This window comes from Heptranchias perlo, chromosome 8, assembly GCF_035084215.1.
Source record: "Heptranchias perlo isolate sHepPer1 chromosome 8, sHepPer1.hap1, whole genome shotgun sequence".
Classification (NCBI taxonomy): Eukaryota; Metazoa; Chordata; class Chondrichthyes; order Hexanchiformes; family Hexanchidae; genus Heptranchias; species Heptranchias perlo.
In genome coordinates, this window is record NC_090332.1 from 60,115,805 (window position 1) to 60,132,102 (window position 16,298).

General features: G+C 49.7%; 1 non-coding gene across 1 annotated transcript; it reads left to right on the forward strand.

Moving 5' to 3' along the window:
• The first annotated feature begins 760 nt into the window (after positions 1–760).
• LOC137324872 (U1 spliceosomal RNA) lies at positions 761–924 on the forward strand. The gene has a single exon (XR_010963748.1). It is a non-coding gene; the product is annotated as a U1 spliceosomal RNA (small nuclear RNA).
• The last annotated feature ends 15,374 nt before the right edge of the window (positions 925–16,298 follow it).

Sequence of the window (16,298 nt, forward strand, 5' to 3'; positions counted from 1 at the left end):
TGCAATCAGGGAAAAACCCCCTCGGGCAGAATGTAAAATTCAAATTGATGTAATGAAATGTAATGCACCTGTAATGAATCTGTAATCAATAATCTGTATTGAGTGTAATGCAATGAGGCACCCCAAGAGTGTCATGAACTGTAATTATGTACAATGTGTAACTGTATTGTTGGAATCATATTTGAACTGTACTTTATGTAACCTTCAAATTGTATAATCTGTATTGTGTACATTTGAAATGTGATATGACGACTGTATTGTATGTATTGTTACAAATTTTATGAATAAAGTCTATTTTTTGAAAAAAAAGTTTCAAGTCAGAACCGGAAGAAGTTAAAAGATTTAAAAGTTTTTAATCAAGTACAGAGCCAGGTAAAGGGGGGGGGGGGAAACAAATGGGTGGGAGGGTAGGAGTGATTAAATGACAAAAGGGATGATGGTGCAAGGAGGGTGGTAATGGGACAAGGAGAGAAACAAAAGATGTGTCTGGATGAGCTGTAAATGGGCAGAACCATTCAGGAATGCAGCGAATGGTGATGCTCTTTCCTTTTATGGATGATATGCAAATGAAGCAGCGAAATGCAATACAATCTTTAAAGCGATCGTATTTAACGAAAGAACTGATGGCAAAACAACCATGCCTATATTTCCAGTGTATGCTCTTTTAAAAAGGGGAAATGAAGCGTTTATGATTCTTACTTACAATAAACTTAAAAAGTATTGATTGCCGTTGGATGGGGATTTGCAACACCGTTTAAGCATACTTACCTGGCAGGGGAGAGACCTTGATCACGAAGGAGGTTCTCCCAGGACGAGGCTAGCCCATTGCACTTCGGGTGTGCTGACGCCTGCGATGTCCCCAAATGCGGGATACTCGACTGCAAAATTTGTGGTAGTGGGGGACTGCGTTCGCGCTCTCCCCTAACTTAAAAACAGACCAATCATGCATTCTGATCGTGGCGAGCAATGACATTCAAGCTGGAAACTCTCTCCATCCGAAATATCAGCGGGAACGAGGGGCTGGCCGATTAATAATGGTGTTTATAGTTAATGTCCCCTTACATTTTTCAGCAAAATACCTAGCAACCTTTAGACATTAAAACGTTTCCAGGACTGGGTGCTGAGGTGCAGCCGCTGCAAAAGCTAACTCCTGCACCGCGATAGTTACCCGACCCATCTTCCACTTTATCTGGAGATCAAAAATGGACTGTGTCCATAGGGACACAATGTACAAAATCTCTGGAGAAAGGGGGGAAAGGCGTGCCCGACTTGGCCCTCGTCCTGATGGCCACTTTCGTGTGCGGCTGCATCAAGCTTTGCGTGGACCCTTGAGGTTCTATCTGTCCCCACTGTTGCGAAGGATGGGCCTGGCCACGCTACCACGGAACACTCCGTCCAGTTGGACCGTTCCGCCCCACCTGTCCTTCGTCGAAAAGTTTATGCAAAAAGACACCTTCGACCACAAGGCGATCAGTAAGTGGTCCGCACATAACGTCCTCGAGACCCTGCGGGAAAAGGAGATGATGGATCCTGTCGGTTGGTTCCCCGAGTAGACTGTCAAAGTCATTTGGCAGAACGCCTCATCGCCAGAGCTTTCAAACAAGCACCAAGACATAGCTTGAGGTGCTGGACAGATTTTAACTCGAGGCGTGAGTGAGGTGCCGGAGAGATTTTAACTCGAGGCATGAGTGAGGTACCACCATCACACGGGAGGACACCACCCACCAGGTGCATGGTTCATACTCCTGTGACTCGGCCAACGTTGTCCACCTCATACGTTGCAGGAAAGGATGCCCCGGAGCATGGTACATTGGCGAGACCATGCAGACACTGTGACAACGGATGAACGGACACCGCGCAACAATCGCCAGACAGGAGGGTTCCCTCCCAGTCGGGGAACACTTCCGCCCCAAAATTTGCATAAGGACCACATCAACACTGCAATGGCAGGGAAGGGCACCCGGGCAGTCGGCCATGGTGTGCCAAACACCGTCAGGGTGACGGTAACGACAGTCGAATGTGTTTCGCCGGTGGATCGGGAGCTTTTCGTCAAACGCGTTCTGCTCGACTGCTGTGGATTCAAAGCGACGGACATCTTCTGCCTCCAGGATTTCCCTCGAAGCGGACATTTTGACGTCACCTTCAAGACCGTCGCTGGATGCCAGAAGCTTCTTCAAGTCTTCAAGGAGAAGGGGAGCGTCGGACTGCTGGCCATGCTCGCTGCGGAGCCGCTTTTCACCCTCCCAACGCAGAGGAATCGCAAGCTGATTGTACACATGTACAACCCACACGTCCCGGTCGCCGATGTGCTGACGTTCCTCGCCAGATACGTCGACGGGGCGCAGAACAGCGTCGATGTCACCGACCAGTTTGGGATCTGGACCAGCAAGAGGGAGGTCACGGCAACGTTGAGACTGGACGCCCACGGCAACATCGTCCACCCTCCCTCCAGCTTCGCCATCGGAGGAAGTCGAGGATACATCACGTACGTGGGGCAGCCCAGAGTCTGTCGCACCTGCGGCAAATCCGGCCATTTGGCGAACACTTGCACTGCAACCGTCTGCAAGAACTGCAAGCAGGAAGGACACCAGACTAAGGACTGCAAGGAGAGCAAGCGCTGCAACCTGTGCGGGCTGGAAGGCCATCTCTGCAGGGTCTGCCCCGAACGCAACCTCAGCTACGCCCAGGCGGCCAAGAACAACACAGCGGAGGAGGAGGGGGCAACAAGCAAGGATGCCCCAAAGAAGGCCAAGAGTCAGCGCCCGGCCGCGACCTCCTCCAAGAAGCCCCTAGCCCAGGAAAACAATGAACGAGGAAAGGGTCAAGCCGAAAACTGCCAGACCCCGACACCCAGCTCCGAGCCTCCCCACCAGACGACAGAGTCCATGGACGAGGAGGCAGCAGAGGGAGGATGGCAGCTGGTGGTCAAAAAAACCAAAAAGAAGAAGCCAGAGAAAAGGAAACAAGCCACTGCCGACACTACACCAGGGGTTAAAAGAGCACTCGAGTCGCAATCGGACTGCAACGACTACCCCGAGTCTGACGAGGAGGGACGACAGGAGCGAAGTGGTCAGCCGTCCCACCGAAAGCGGCAAAATACCCAAGGTGACCCCGACGCGATCGGCAGCCCCCATCTCCAGAACACTGGGAGCGACAACACCTCCAGTGCCCTCCAGCTCCGGGAAGCCGGCAGCATCGTAGTGCCCAGCGCACACCAGCTCCGGGACACCGGGAGCAGCACCGCAGAGAGCGAAGACCAGCTCCGGGAAACCGGGAGAAGCGACAACGAGGAGCCCCAACCGATCGAGGATCGCACGGACTCTTCACCCGACACCAGGCCGCCGATGTCACCCCGGCGGAACGACGACCCCCTCTCTGAGGCAGAACAGAACTCGTACCTCAGCTCAGGGATCGTGGAACACTTTACACAGATCACCTATATGCAGAAACACGGCCAAGAGCTGGAAACAGCAAACGGACTGACGGGTGAGACTTTAAACAGTTGTTAAAATGGGTCTGAAAGTCGCATCCATTAACGTGCGTAGCGTTAAATGCACTACGTGATGTGTGTCGACCTTGGACTACCTGGCCAAGGTCAAGAGCGACCTGCTGTTCTTACAGGAGTGCGGCCTGCCGCATCTCAGCAATTACAGGCAATGGTCGCAGCGCTGGGCCCACGGGCCGTCTATCTGGTCGGGAGGCAACGATAACCGTGCCTCCGGCCTGGGGATTCTGCTGCGGGGGGGCAACTTCACCATCACTGAAGTAAAGGAGGTGGTGGGGGGCCGTCTCCTCGTAGCAGACGTAATGTACAAAAACGCTCCGCTCCGGCTGATCAACGTGTACGCCCCGGCTCTGAAGGACGAGCGGCTGGCCGTCTTCCAGCAGCTCCCACTGCTGCTGGCGACGTCCAAGCCGGTCATTCTCGGCGGTGACTTCAACTGCATCATCGATGCGGCTGGACGATCCGGCAGAGCCGACAGCAAACTGGACACCACGTCCAAACTCCTGATGGAAGCGGTGAAAGACGCCAAGCTGTGCGACATCTTCAGCAACCCTGCAGACGGAGCGGCGCGTCAATACACCTGGTCCAGACCAGACGGGTCCGTCCGTTCCAGGATAGACTTCCTGTTTGTATCCCCGAAGCTCAAGGTCAGATCCACCAAGGTCACACCGGTGTTCTTCTCTGACCACTGCCTCCTCCTGGCCGACTGTCACCTACAGGACGATCAGAGAGTGGGCAGGGGGACATGGAAGCTGAACGTGAAACTGTTGACCCCGGGAAACATTGAGGAACTGACGAGGGATTACAAAGGTTGGAGAACCGTAAAGCCCCTCTTTGATTCCCCAGTGCACTGGTGGGAAGCCATCAAGGTGAACATCAAGAGGTTCTTCATCCTCAAAGGTGTTCAGAAGGCGAGAGAGAGGCAGAGGGAAACGTCCCGACTCCAGAAAAGCATGCAGAATCTTCTCCTGCTGCAGTCGATGGGGATCGATGTCGGGGAGGAACTCAGAGAGGTGAAGGACCAGCAAGCCTCGCTCTTTGCCTCCGAGGCCTCCAAGATCATCTTCCGGTCCAGAGTCCGCTCCGTGGAGCAGGACGAGACTTGCTCGCGCTTCTTCTTCCGAAAGGTGCACAGAGAGAGCTCTGTGATCAGCAGCCTGAAGGAAGAGAACGGCTCGGTCACGTCCTCGCAGCCCGACATACTGAGGATCTGCAAATCCTTTTATGCCGGACTGTACGACGCGAAGCCCACAGACAGCGCGGCCTCCCACTCCTTCTTGTCGTCTATCACGGAGGTTCTAGACGACAGCAAGCGGGAGAGTCTGGATCACCCGCTAACTCTGGACGAACTGACAAAGGCCGTCCGATCCTTCGAGAAGAGTAAGACTCCCGGAAGCGACGGCTTACCGATGGAGTTGTACTCGGCTCTGTGGGACTGGATAGGCCCAGACCTGCTGGAAGTGTACGGGGGTATGCTTCTGGCAGGCAGCATGTCAGACTCCATGAGGAAAGGCATCATCACCCTCATCTACAAACGGAAGGGGGAGAGGGAAGAAATCAAAAATTGGCGACCTATCTCACTACTTAACGTGGACTACAAAATTCTGTCCAAGGTCATCGCCAATCGGGTCAAGTCAGCCCTGGAGGTGGTGATCCACCCCGATCAGACCTGCACCGTACCCGGCAGGAAGATCTCTGATAGCCTGGCGCTACTCAGGGATACGATTGCCTACGTACAGGACAGGGGGGTGAACACCTGCCTGATCAGCCTGGACCAGGAGAAGGCCTTTGACAGAATATCCCACACGTACATGATGGACGTACTCTCCAAAATGGGGTTTGGGGAGGGAATCCGCAATTGGATCCAACTGCTCTACACAAACATCAGTAGCGCAGTTTCAATCAACGGGTGGGAATCAGAAAGCTTTCCGATCAAATCTGGAGTCAGGCAGGGCTGTCCTCTCTCCTCCGTCTTGTTCGTGTGTTGCATCGAACCCTTTGCCGAGTCCATCAGGAGGGATGCGGGCATAAGAGGGGTGACAATCCCAGGCAGCGGAGGCACTCAGGTCAAGGCCTCCCTGTACATGGATGACGTCGCCGTCTTTTGCTCGGACCAGCTGTCGGTCCGCAGATTGATGAGCATCTGCGACCGTTTCGAACTGGCCTCGGGGGCCAGGGTAAATCGTAGCAAGAGCGAGGCCATGTTCTTTGGGAACTGGACCGACCGATCCTTTGTCCCCTTCACCGTCAGGTCGGATTACCTGAAGGTGCTTGGGATCTGGTTCGGGGGGGCCGGGGCGTGCACCAAAAACTGGGAGGAGCGTATCTCCAAGGTTAAGCAGAAACTGGGACTGTGGGATCAACGATCCCTCTCGATCGTGGGCAAGAACCTGGTCATCAGGTGCGAGGTGCTCTCGGTGTTGCTGTACGTGGCGCAGGTCTGGCCCATACCTCGCTCCTGCGCCGCGACAGTCACCCGAGCCATCTTCCACTTTGTCTGGAGATCAAAAATGGACCGTGTCCGCAGGGTCACGATGTACAAATCTCCAGAGAAAGGGGGGAAAGGCGTGCCCAACGTGGCCCTCATCCTGATGGCCACCTTTGTGTGCGGCTGCATCAAGCTGTGCATAGACCCTCAGTACGCAAACACAAAGTGTCACTACGTGCTGAGGTTCTACCTGTCCCCGGTGTTGAGAAGGATGGGCCTGGCCACGCTGCCACGGAACGCTCCGTCCAGTTGGACCGTTCCGCCCCACCTGTCCTGCGTGGAAAGGTTTGTGCAGGAAAACACCTTTGACCACAAGGCGATCAGCAAGTGGTCCGCACGTAACGTCCTCGAGACCCTGCGGGAAAAGGAGATGGTGGATCCTGTCGGTTGGTTCCCCGAGCAGACTGTCAATGTCATTTGGCAGAACGCCTCATCGCCAGAGCTCTCAAACAAGCACCAAGACCCAGCTTGGCTGGTGGTGAGAAGGGCCCTTCCCGTCAGATCCTTCATGCACTCCGGACTCTCAGCGCCACCGCGCGCTGTCCCCGAGGAGGCTGCGGTGGAGACGAGACCGTCACCCATCTCCTTCTGGAATGTGCCTTTGCAAAGAAGGTCTGGAGAGAGATGCAGTGGTATCTGTCCAGGTTCGTCCCGAGCAGTTCCGTAACACAGGATTCTGTGCTCTACGGGCTGTTCCCGGGGACGCACACTGAGACGGACATCGGCTGCTGCTGGAAGACCATCAACTCGGTGAAAGACGCCCTCTGGTCTGCCCGAAACTTGCTGGTCTTCCAGTGCACAGAGCTGTCCTCGACCGAGTGTTGCAGACTGGCACATTCCAAGGTCCAGGACTACGTGCTGAGGGACGCACTGAGGATGGGTGCGGCCGCCGCAAAGGCTCTGTGGGGAAAGGCAACCGTTTAGAGCCTTCCCACCATTGTATACCGAGGGGCTGCAATCAGGGAAAAACCCCTTGGGCAGAATGTAAAATTCAAATTGATGTAATGTACCTGTAATGAATCTGTAATCAATAATCTGTATTGATTGTGATGCAATGAGGCACCCCAGAGTGTCATGAACTGTAATTATGTACAATGTGTTCATTGAACTGTACTTGATGTAACCTGCAAATTGTATAATCTGCATTGTGTACGTTTGGAATGTGAGATGACAACTATATTGTATGTATTGCTGCAAATTTTATGAATAAAGGAAATTTTTTGAAAAAAAAAATTTACAGTTCATCCAAGACTGAATGTTAGACAAGCAGTCTGACAACACAGAGGCAGTGGAGGGGTCGAGATAGGTGCTAGTGGTAAGGTCGAACTGGGTATCATCAGTATACATGTGGAACCTGACGTCATGTCTTTGAATGATGTCGCCAAGGGGCAGCATGTAGATGAGAAATAGGATGGGGCCAAGGATAGATCCATGGGGGACTCCAGAGGTAACGGTGCGGGGTGGGAAGAGAAGCCATTGCAGGGATACTCTGGCTATGACTGGATAGGCAATAGTGGAACAAAGCAAGGGCATTCCCACTCAGCTCGACAACGGAGGAGAGGCATTGGAGAAGGATGATGTGGTTAACCATGTTTAAAAGCTACTGAAATAAAGATGAGGAGGGATAGTGCACCACGGCCACAGTCACACAGGATGTCACTATTGACCTTGTTTAGGGCCAAAACCTGATCGGAGAGATTCAAACATGGAGTTGTGGGAAAGATGGCAGACAGGGTCTCATGGGGCCCACGGACAGCAGTATTGCCTTCTACTCCACAGCTGCAGATAACCCACAGTGTCTTTTGGAATATAGGTGATAGCTGTTGGGAATTGCAGGGAACACAAACTGCACAGTGCCTCCTCTTCACTCCTACAGCTGCTCTGCCAGTTGGGTTATGTGTGTCTATGAATGCTGCTCATCCTCCTTCCATTGCTCCTTCTCTTCATTCAAGAAAAAGAGATCACAAGATATGGATGAGCAAGGCCATTTGTCTCACCTTGAATTAAGTGTTGATCCCTCTTTGTGTGAAGAATGATTTCTTGATATCATTCCTACATTTGAATCTACGTTGTTTTCTCCTATACTAGTGATCCTCCTTTTCTCTGCACTGGCCTCAGCACATCAGTGGCTCCCTTATGCCTCAGTGACCAGCACTGCACAAAAGAGTCAAAGTGTGGTTTGAACGGCAGACTGTTCACAACTTCCTCTGACATAAAGGTCTGGACTTTCCTTATGAAAATCACCCACTGCCGGGTGGTGGTCTGGCAAGTGAAGTGGGGCAGGGCGCCTCAACCAAAACTCCCCACCAGAACCGGCCACCTCAATTTCTGCCATGATTTCCTTCCCATGATCATTCTGCTGTCAGTGCACCCACCAGAATCAAATGAACGAGGAGGGGGGAGAGGGAGGGGAGGTGGGGGGGGGGAGGGGGCAGTAACTGTTGTCACTTAAACAGCACTTCTATCCTCCTCCTAATTTTTGGCTAGCAGCTTCATTGATCTCCTGGACTGCCACAGCAACATAGGTCCAAAGTGGATGACCTCATACATTCCTACATTGAACTCCATCTGCCACAGTTTTGCCCACTCACTTTATCAATGTCCCTTTGCAACTTTCTGCTCCCATCTACACTATTTAGTGTGCTACCTAACTTAGTGTCATCAACAAACTTAGATATATGGCTCTCTATTCCTTCATCCAAGTCATTTATAAATATAGTGAAAAGCTGTGGCCCCAGTACAGATCCCTGGGGGACACCACTCATCACATCCTGCCAATTTGAGTACATATCCATTATCCTTACTCTCTGTCTCCTACTTCCTAACCAATTCCCAATCCAAGCCAAGAAGCTGCCTCCAATTCCATGCACTCTCATTTTTGTTAACAGTCTCTGTTGTGGAACCTTGTTGAAAACTATCAGCATAATCTGTAAAAACTCCAATGAAACTTCCGTCTGCTGGGGCAATGAGGTCTCCACATAGCGAGAAGCTGCCTGGGCAAGTATAAGTCCCACCCTGCCACTTCTTCAACACCATCTCGTTGCTGTTTGTGAGACCTCGCTGTGTGCAAGTTGGCTGCTGTGTTTTGGTTCCTTTATTTCCTTCCTTCCTTCCCCTGGTATGGCCCCCATCTCTACTGCAAGCCCAAAGGGCGTAGGCTTGGCTGTAACCAGTGCATAACATGCTTAACCATCCATCACCATATCAGGATGGACAACATCAAGCGCTTTCAGGCCTCACCCTCCTCTGCCAAGACCGCCTACTACTCCAGGGTCATCCTGGAGAGAAAGGATACCCTTCCATTTCTTTACTGCACCATCAATCATTTCCTTAAATTCGGTCCTACCTACCCCTCAGCTCCAACAAGTTGCAAGGAACTCACTGTCACTATGGTGCACTATCCCCCACCTCGTCCTCAACCTCATAACCCATAGACATTGATCACCACCATGCCTGGGGACTAGGCCTGCTGCAATGCATGGTGTGGAAGGGCATCTCGGGAGCAGCAACAGGTGTACCTTTGAATGGCATATGAACCTAGTGAAACTACCATGAAGGCCTGCCTGCTGCTAAACACCAAAATGGTGAACATTACAGGAATGTAGTGTCATGCATGTTGGTAGGTCCAACAAGAATATGCTATCATTTACAGGGAGAGGTTGAGAGAGAAAAAGATCTAGGTGTTATTGTGTACAGATGACAACTATATTGTATGTATTGCTGCAAATTTTATGAATAAAGGAAATTTTGAAAAAAAAAATTTACAGTTCATCCAAGACTGAATGTTAGACAAGCAGTCTGACAACACAGAGGCAGTGGAGGGGTCGAGATAGGTGCTAGTGGTAAGGTCGAACTGGGTATCATCAGTATACATGTGGAACCTGACGTCATGTCTTTGAATGATGTCGCCAAGGGGCAGCATGTAGATGAGAAATAGGATGGGGCCAAGGATAGATCCATGGGGGACTCCAGAGGTAACGGTGCGGGGTGGGAAGAGAAGCCATTGCAGGGATACTCTGGCTATGACTGGAAGGTTCATGACCAATATAGAGAAGCTGCAGCAAAAACTGACAGTATTGGGTTGTATCAATACAAATCAAAGGACCCCTTCTGTCATTATACAGGTCACTGGTTGGACTGCATCTGGAGTACTGCACCCAGTTTTGGTCCCTCACATGGTGGGTGATAATAGTGGCTTTGGAAAAGGTTCAAAGAGAGCTACAAAAATAATTCCTAGCTTAAAGCACCTTGGTTACTCAGATAGGCATAAAGAGCCGGGTCTATTTACTTAGAGCAGCGTAGACTTAGATGCAACCTGATAAGAGGGAGACTGGGGAATGGGGGTGGGGAGAGAGGAATGCGGTGGGATAAGTCGGGCAGAGTCGGGATCAGCAGCAAGAACACTGTGAGTGGGAGTGATGCTGAGAGAGGAGCAGCTAGTAAACGGGTGAGTGAAACCTGGGGACCTTACTGTGGGCAAATAGTGAAAGATTATTTCCACTGGCAAGCAAGGCCCCACTCTATGGAGGGCTGCATGGTCCCAATTTGTGCCAGTCGTTGTGAGCCTGGCATCACACATGGCACAGTATGAGCATGATCTGTAAAATCTCCCCTGTCTGCTGGAGGAGTGAGGCCTCCACATTGAGCAGCCTCCCACCTCGCTTTGACTCTGAAAACACTCCACGCCAAGCCAACCCAGCAATTGACTTGTGGACCCCTTCAAATATGTGACCCTATGAATGGACACTGCAAGATTATGCGGGGGGCTGTAGCTGTTTCTCTGAGGCTGAATTTGACAAATCTGCAGCACTGACTATTTAACATAATTTGAGTTGCAAGGTTGGTTTAGTGAGGCTCATTTCATTCAACGAGAACGGGTAAGGGGGACATCATTGGAAGTGACGTCACCAGCGGAGCCATAGCTTTTTAGCATACGCTGAAAGTGATGTCGTCGGGTGGCCTGGCACATGCGCAGGAGGAGGTTACGTGTTGATCGAAAACTGGATGTACCCACACTGTCATTAATCGCTCCGTCAAACCAAACACACTGGGTGAGAGCTGCATTGACCGATGGGGCATTGTGTGTGGGTCATGGATTGTTTTCAGGTTTATTGGATAGAAATTGTGGGGGGGGTCACCTTTTACATTAGAAAGTGAATAGTGACACTGCGTCCGATGACGTCATTTGCCGCGCATGCACCAGGCTTTCTGAGAAATCAACTCGCTGCCTTGGTGTTCATGCTCAAGAGCTTGATCCAGCTCTAATGGGGCCTTCCCCCCACCACCCCCGATTTCTCCTCCCCCCCCCCCCCCCCCGCTTCCCACCGTGCTTTTAGTGAACGGCAGTGAGGGCAGTTGATGACCTGCAATGCGCATGCACGTGAAGATCGCCGACCCACACATGTACGTCTTTGAAAGAGGAAGTACTTAATCCCTGGTGACAGTCACAGCGTGTGTGGTAAGCAATGCTGTGACTAGCACCAGGGACTAACTGCTTCCTCTATCAATGTTACGCATGCACACTCAGGCCCGGAGCGTGTTGAGCCGCCCGTGCGCGTTGTAGTGCTGGCATTCACTAAAAGCGCAGACCGGTAGTCATGATGTGGAGACTACCGGTCTGCGCTGGTAGTGTTAGCACTGTCTGTTCTCTGAAATCAGTAGTGTTGACACTGTGCCTTGCCTGAAGTCTGTAGCCTGCCTGACAATGACTGGATCAAATTACACTTTCCAGACAATTTGAATTACTCTGCAGCAGACTGGATCAAATTACACATTTCAGGCAAAGGGTTGGGTGAGTATTACCCTCCCACATCCTGTTGGTGGCAATACCAGAATGACGTGACCTTCTTTATCTTGTAAACAATTTTACAACACCAAGTTATAGTCCAGCAATTTTATTTTAAATTCACAAGCTTTCGGAGGCTACCTCCTTCCTCAGGTGAACGATGCGGAAATCTTGCTCAGGGTGCCTCTCATTAAATTCTAAAGGTACACGGCTGAAAATATTCGTTGCAGCAGGTTTTGAGTCAGGGATGTGGGCTTTATTAAATTGAGGGTGCAGTTGTACAAGATATGTGCAGGCATTCATTGCAGACTTTTGAAAAGGACTCTGTAGCAGCCCTGTTGACTCAGCCTTGATAAGCTCCTGCACATATGTCAGTGAAAATACCTACGAGGTGCCCCTCTAATGAAATGCATATGTAGTAAGCTTTCAGTAGTTCAATAAGATACCTCCATAGCAAGATGGCAGTGTGGTAAACCAGGGGTTAATATAAGTGGCCCATTTTGCTAGCTAGAATTAGAACAATGAGCTTTTCTTTGATCATTCGTTATGTTATTAATTTTCTGTATGAAAATGTATGCTTTATGATTAATCAAGTAAAGAATGAATGGATCCTTATTTCGGACAAGGTCGAAAAACATCCCAGGCCAGAGATAAGCAAGACTCCCTTGCCTTAACTAATATCGTGGGAGTTGGGACCCCACAGGGAAAACTATGTCTACAACGTAATGATTTCAAAGGAATCCCAATGGGAGAAAGTAAGTGTTCCCACCGGATTTCTTTACTCTTAGTCTGGTTCAGCAAAAACTGAAAGCGAATACACTTGAAAGTTTAATACAATTTTATTAGCTGCAGCTGACCTTATCTATAGAATTGATTTCAACTCTTGACAGAGTCTGGTCAATCTCATAGAACAGGCAAAATACATAGTCAGAGTTCACACAATTATACATTTTCAGAGTGGGGAGGGACATGATTAGCAAGGGGTTAAAACCAATCATAAGCTGAGTCTGGGCAAGCCATACTAACTGACATAATGACCGACCACTCACAGGTGATACCTGTTCGTGCGTAGCTCAAAGGAAAGGGAGTCTTGCTTATCTCTGGCCTGGGATGTTTTTCGACCTTGTCCGAAATAAGGATCCATTCATTAGGTAGCTGCAAAACAACATTCCCTGCACCTCCTTACCCCAGAATTCAGCTTTATCATATCTCTTTACTTGATGAATCATAAAGCATACATTTTCATACAGAAAATTAATAACATAACGAATGATCAAAGAAAAGCTCATTGTTCTAATTCTAGCTAGCAAAGCTAGCTAGAATTATATTAACCCCTGGTTTACCACACTGCCATCTTGCTATGGAGGTATCTTATTGAACTACTGAAAGCTTACTACATATGCATTTCATTAGAGGGGCACCTCGTAGGTATTCTCATCAGCAGCTCTGATGAAGTTGAAAGGCAGTTTCTGTCAACTGGAATGAATCTGGCTATCGGAGTCATGGAGGTAGAAACTGTGCTTTGTTTCTGGCCCAGTATCAGCACAATTTGGGAGGGAGGGAAAGTCAAAAAATAGGACAGAACCTGGATCAGCCAGGAATCCTTCCTATTTACCAGGGTAGTAGAAAGCCTGTTGTGAGGAGGGCAGGCACTTCTTTCCACTGACCATTACATCCCAGCAGTTGTAGTTTGCGAGGGTGGGAATCTCACTAGATAGGCCTCTGACCCAGTGGAACCTATGTCTGCTGAAAGCAGGTCTAGATCCCACTCTGGGCCTAAATTACTTCCGTAAGGATTGACTCCCATTGGGACAAGGACCTGATGTCGCACAGCAGAAACTAACTTGAAAAATGTGGCACCTTTATCTCATCACCCTAAGCAGCAGAGAAGGCGAGATCACACTGCCTTTGTTGGGTTGAGTGCTGCGACAGGCATGGGTGACTGCCCCTATTATTTAAAGGGCCTTTTTCTGTGGATGGGGGTCACAGCGGGAACAGAGTGACAAATAGAAGTTCTGCCCTGCCACACTTCCAGCGCCATAATGACGCCACCAGAATTTTTAGGCTACAGGCTCAACTGTTGTATAACATCCTGTCATTCAACCTTTAACTCCTGTCCATTCGTGTTGAATTAGTTCGCGAGGTTGGTAGTACGTGGATAGCACGTTTCAGGAGGTGGTCACCCCAAAGCTTAAGAGATTGCAGGCAGAGAGGGACTCGGTGACTGCCAGACAGAAAAGGAGGACCAGGCAGGTCGTGCAGGAGTCCCCTGAGTGCATCTCACTCTCTGATCAGTGAATACTGGTGAGGGAGAGGGTTCCTCTGCGGAGTGCAGCCAGAGCCAAGACCACAGCACCATGGATGGCTCAGCTGTACGGGGTGGGGGGGGGGAGGAGAAAGGTCAGGAGAGCAATAGTGATAGGGGATTCTATAGTTAGGGGAGCAGACTGGCATTTCTGCGGCCGCAGTTGTGATTCCAGGATGGTATGTTGCCTCCCTGGTGCCAGGGTCAAGGATGTCACTGAGCAGCTGCAGAACATTCTTGGGGGAGGGGGGACAAAGGTCATTGTCCATATCGGTACCAACGACATAGGTAGAAAGAGGGATGAGGTCCTGCAGGCAGATTTTAAGGAGTTAGGAAAGGAGTTATAAGCAGGACCTCAAAGGTAATAATCTCCGGATTACTCCCGGTGCCACGCACTAGTGAGTATAGAAATAGGAGGATACAGCAGATCAATGTGTGGCTGGAGAGATGGTGCAGGAGGGAGGGCTTTAGATTCCTGGGTCATTGGGACCAGTTCTGGGGAAGGTGGGACTTGTGCAGGCCGGACAGATTGCACCTCAATGGAGCTGGGACCAATGTCCTCGCGGGGAGGTTCGCTAGTGCTGTGGGAGGGGGGGAGTTTAAACTAATTTGGCAGGGGGATGGGCACCAGGATGTAGTAATGGAAAGGAGAAACAAGGGGCACAAAGGATTGGGGGAGAAAGATAGCACTAGAGCAAGTAATGGTATGGTATTAGGTGGGATCAGACTAAGAGAAAGTACAAGAAAGAGTGCATGTATGTAAACGCATGAAGTGTGGTAAACAAGGTTGGTGAGATGTAGGCGCAAATAGTCACATGGGAATACAATGTGGCGATAACGGAGACCTGACTCAAAAAAGGGCAGGATTGGGTATTAAATATTCCTGGATATAAGATGTTCAGGAAAGATAGGGAAGGAAAGAAAGGAGGGGGTGATGGTGGCATTATTGATGAAGGAGAATATTGCCTTACTGGAGAGAGAGGATGTCCTGGAGGGGTCAAGGACAGAATCTATTTGGTTACAGTTAAGAAATAAAAGAGGTGCCATTACACTACTGGGTGTATTCTATAGGCCACCAACTAGTAGAAAGGATATAGAGGAGCAAATTTGCAGCGAAATTACAGAGAGGTGCAAAAGCTTTAGTGTAGTGATAACTGGGGACTTCAACTATCCTAATATAGATTGGGATAACAATAATAATATCAGGGGCAAAGAGGGGGAGGAATTTTTGAAATGTGTTCAGGATAACTTTCTTAACCAGTACATTTCCAGCCAATGAGGAAGGAGGCATTGCTGGACTTGGTTTTAGAGAATGAGGTGGGCCAAGTGGAGCAAGTGTCACTGGGGGAGCATTTAGGGAGCAGCGATCATAGTATCATAAGGTTTAGATTAGCTATGGAAAAGGACACGGATCACTCTAAAGTAAAAATATTCTATTGGAGGAGGACAAATTTCAATGGGATGAGAAGAGATCTGGCCCGGATAAATTGGAATCAAAGATTGGCAGGCAAAACTGTAATTGAACACTTTAAAGAGGAGATAGTTCAGATACAGTCTAGGCACATTCCCACGAGGCAGAAAGGTAGGGCAACTAAAGCCAGAGCTCCCTGGATGACAAAAGAGATAATGAGTAAGATGAAATGGAAAAAAGGGGCATATGACAGATGTCAGGTTGATAACACAAGTGAGAACCAGGCAGAATATAGAAAGTTCAGAGGGGAAGTGAAAAAGGAAATAAGAGGGGCAAAGAGAGAGTATGAGAATAGACTGATGGCCAACATAAAAGGGAATCCAAAAGTCTTCCACAGGCATGTAAACAGTAAACGGGTAGTTACAGGAGCGTTGGGGCCGATTAGGGACCATAAAGGAGATCTACTAATGGAAGCAGAGAGCATAGCCAAGGTACTAAATGAGAAGTTTGCATCTGTCTTTACTGCCAGAGTCTCAGTAAAGGAAGATATAGTTGAGATACTAGATGGGCTAAAAATTGATAAAGAAGAGGCACTTGAAAGGCTAGCTGTACTTAAGGTAGATAAGTCTCCCGGTCCGGATGGGATGCATCCCAGGTTGCTGAGGGAAGTAAGGGTGGAAATTGCAGAGGTACTGGCCATAATCTTCCAAACATCTGTAGATACGAGGGTGGTGCCAGAGGACTAGAGAATTGCAAATGTTACACCCTTGTTTAAAAATGGGTGTAAGGATAAACCCAGCAACT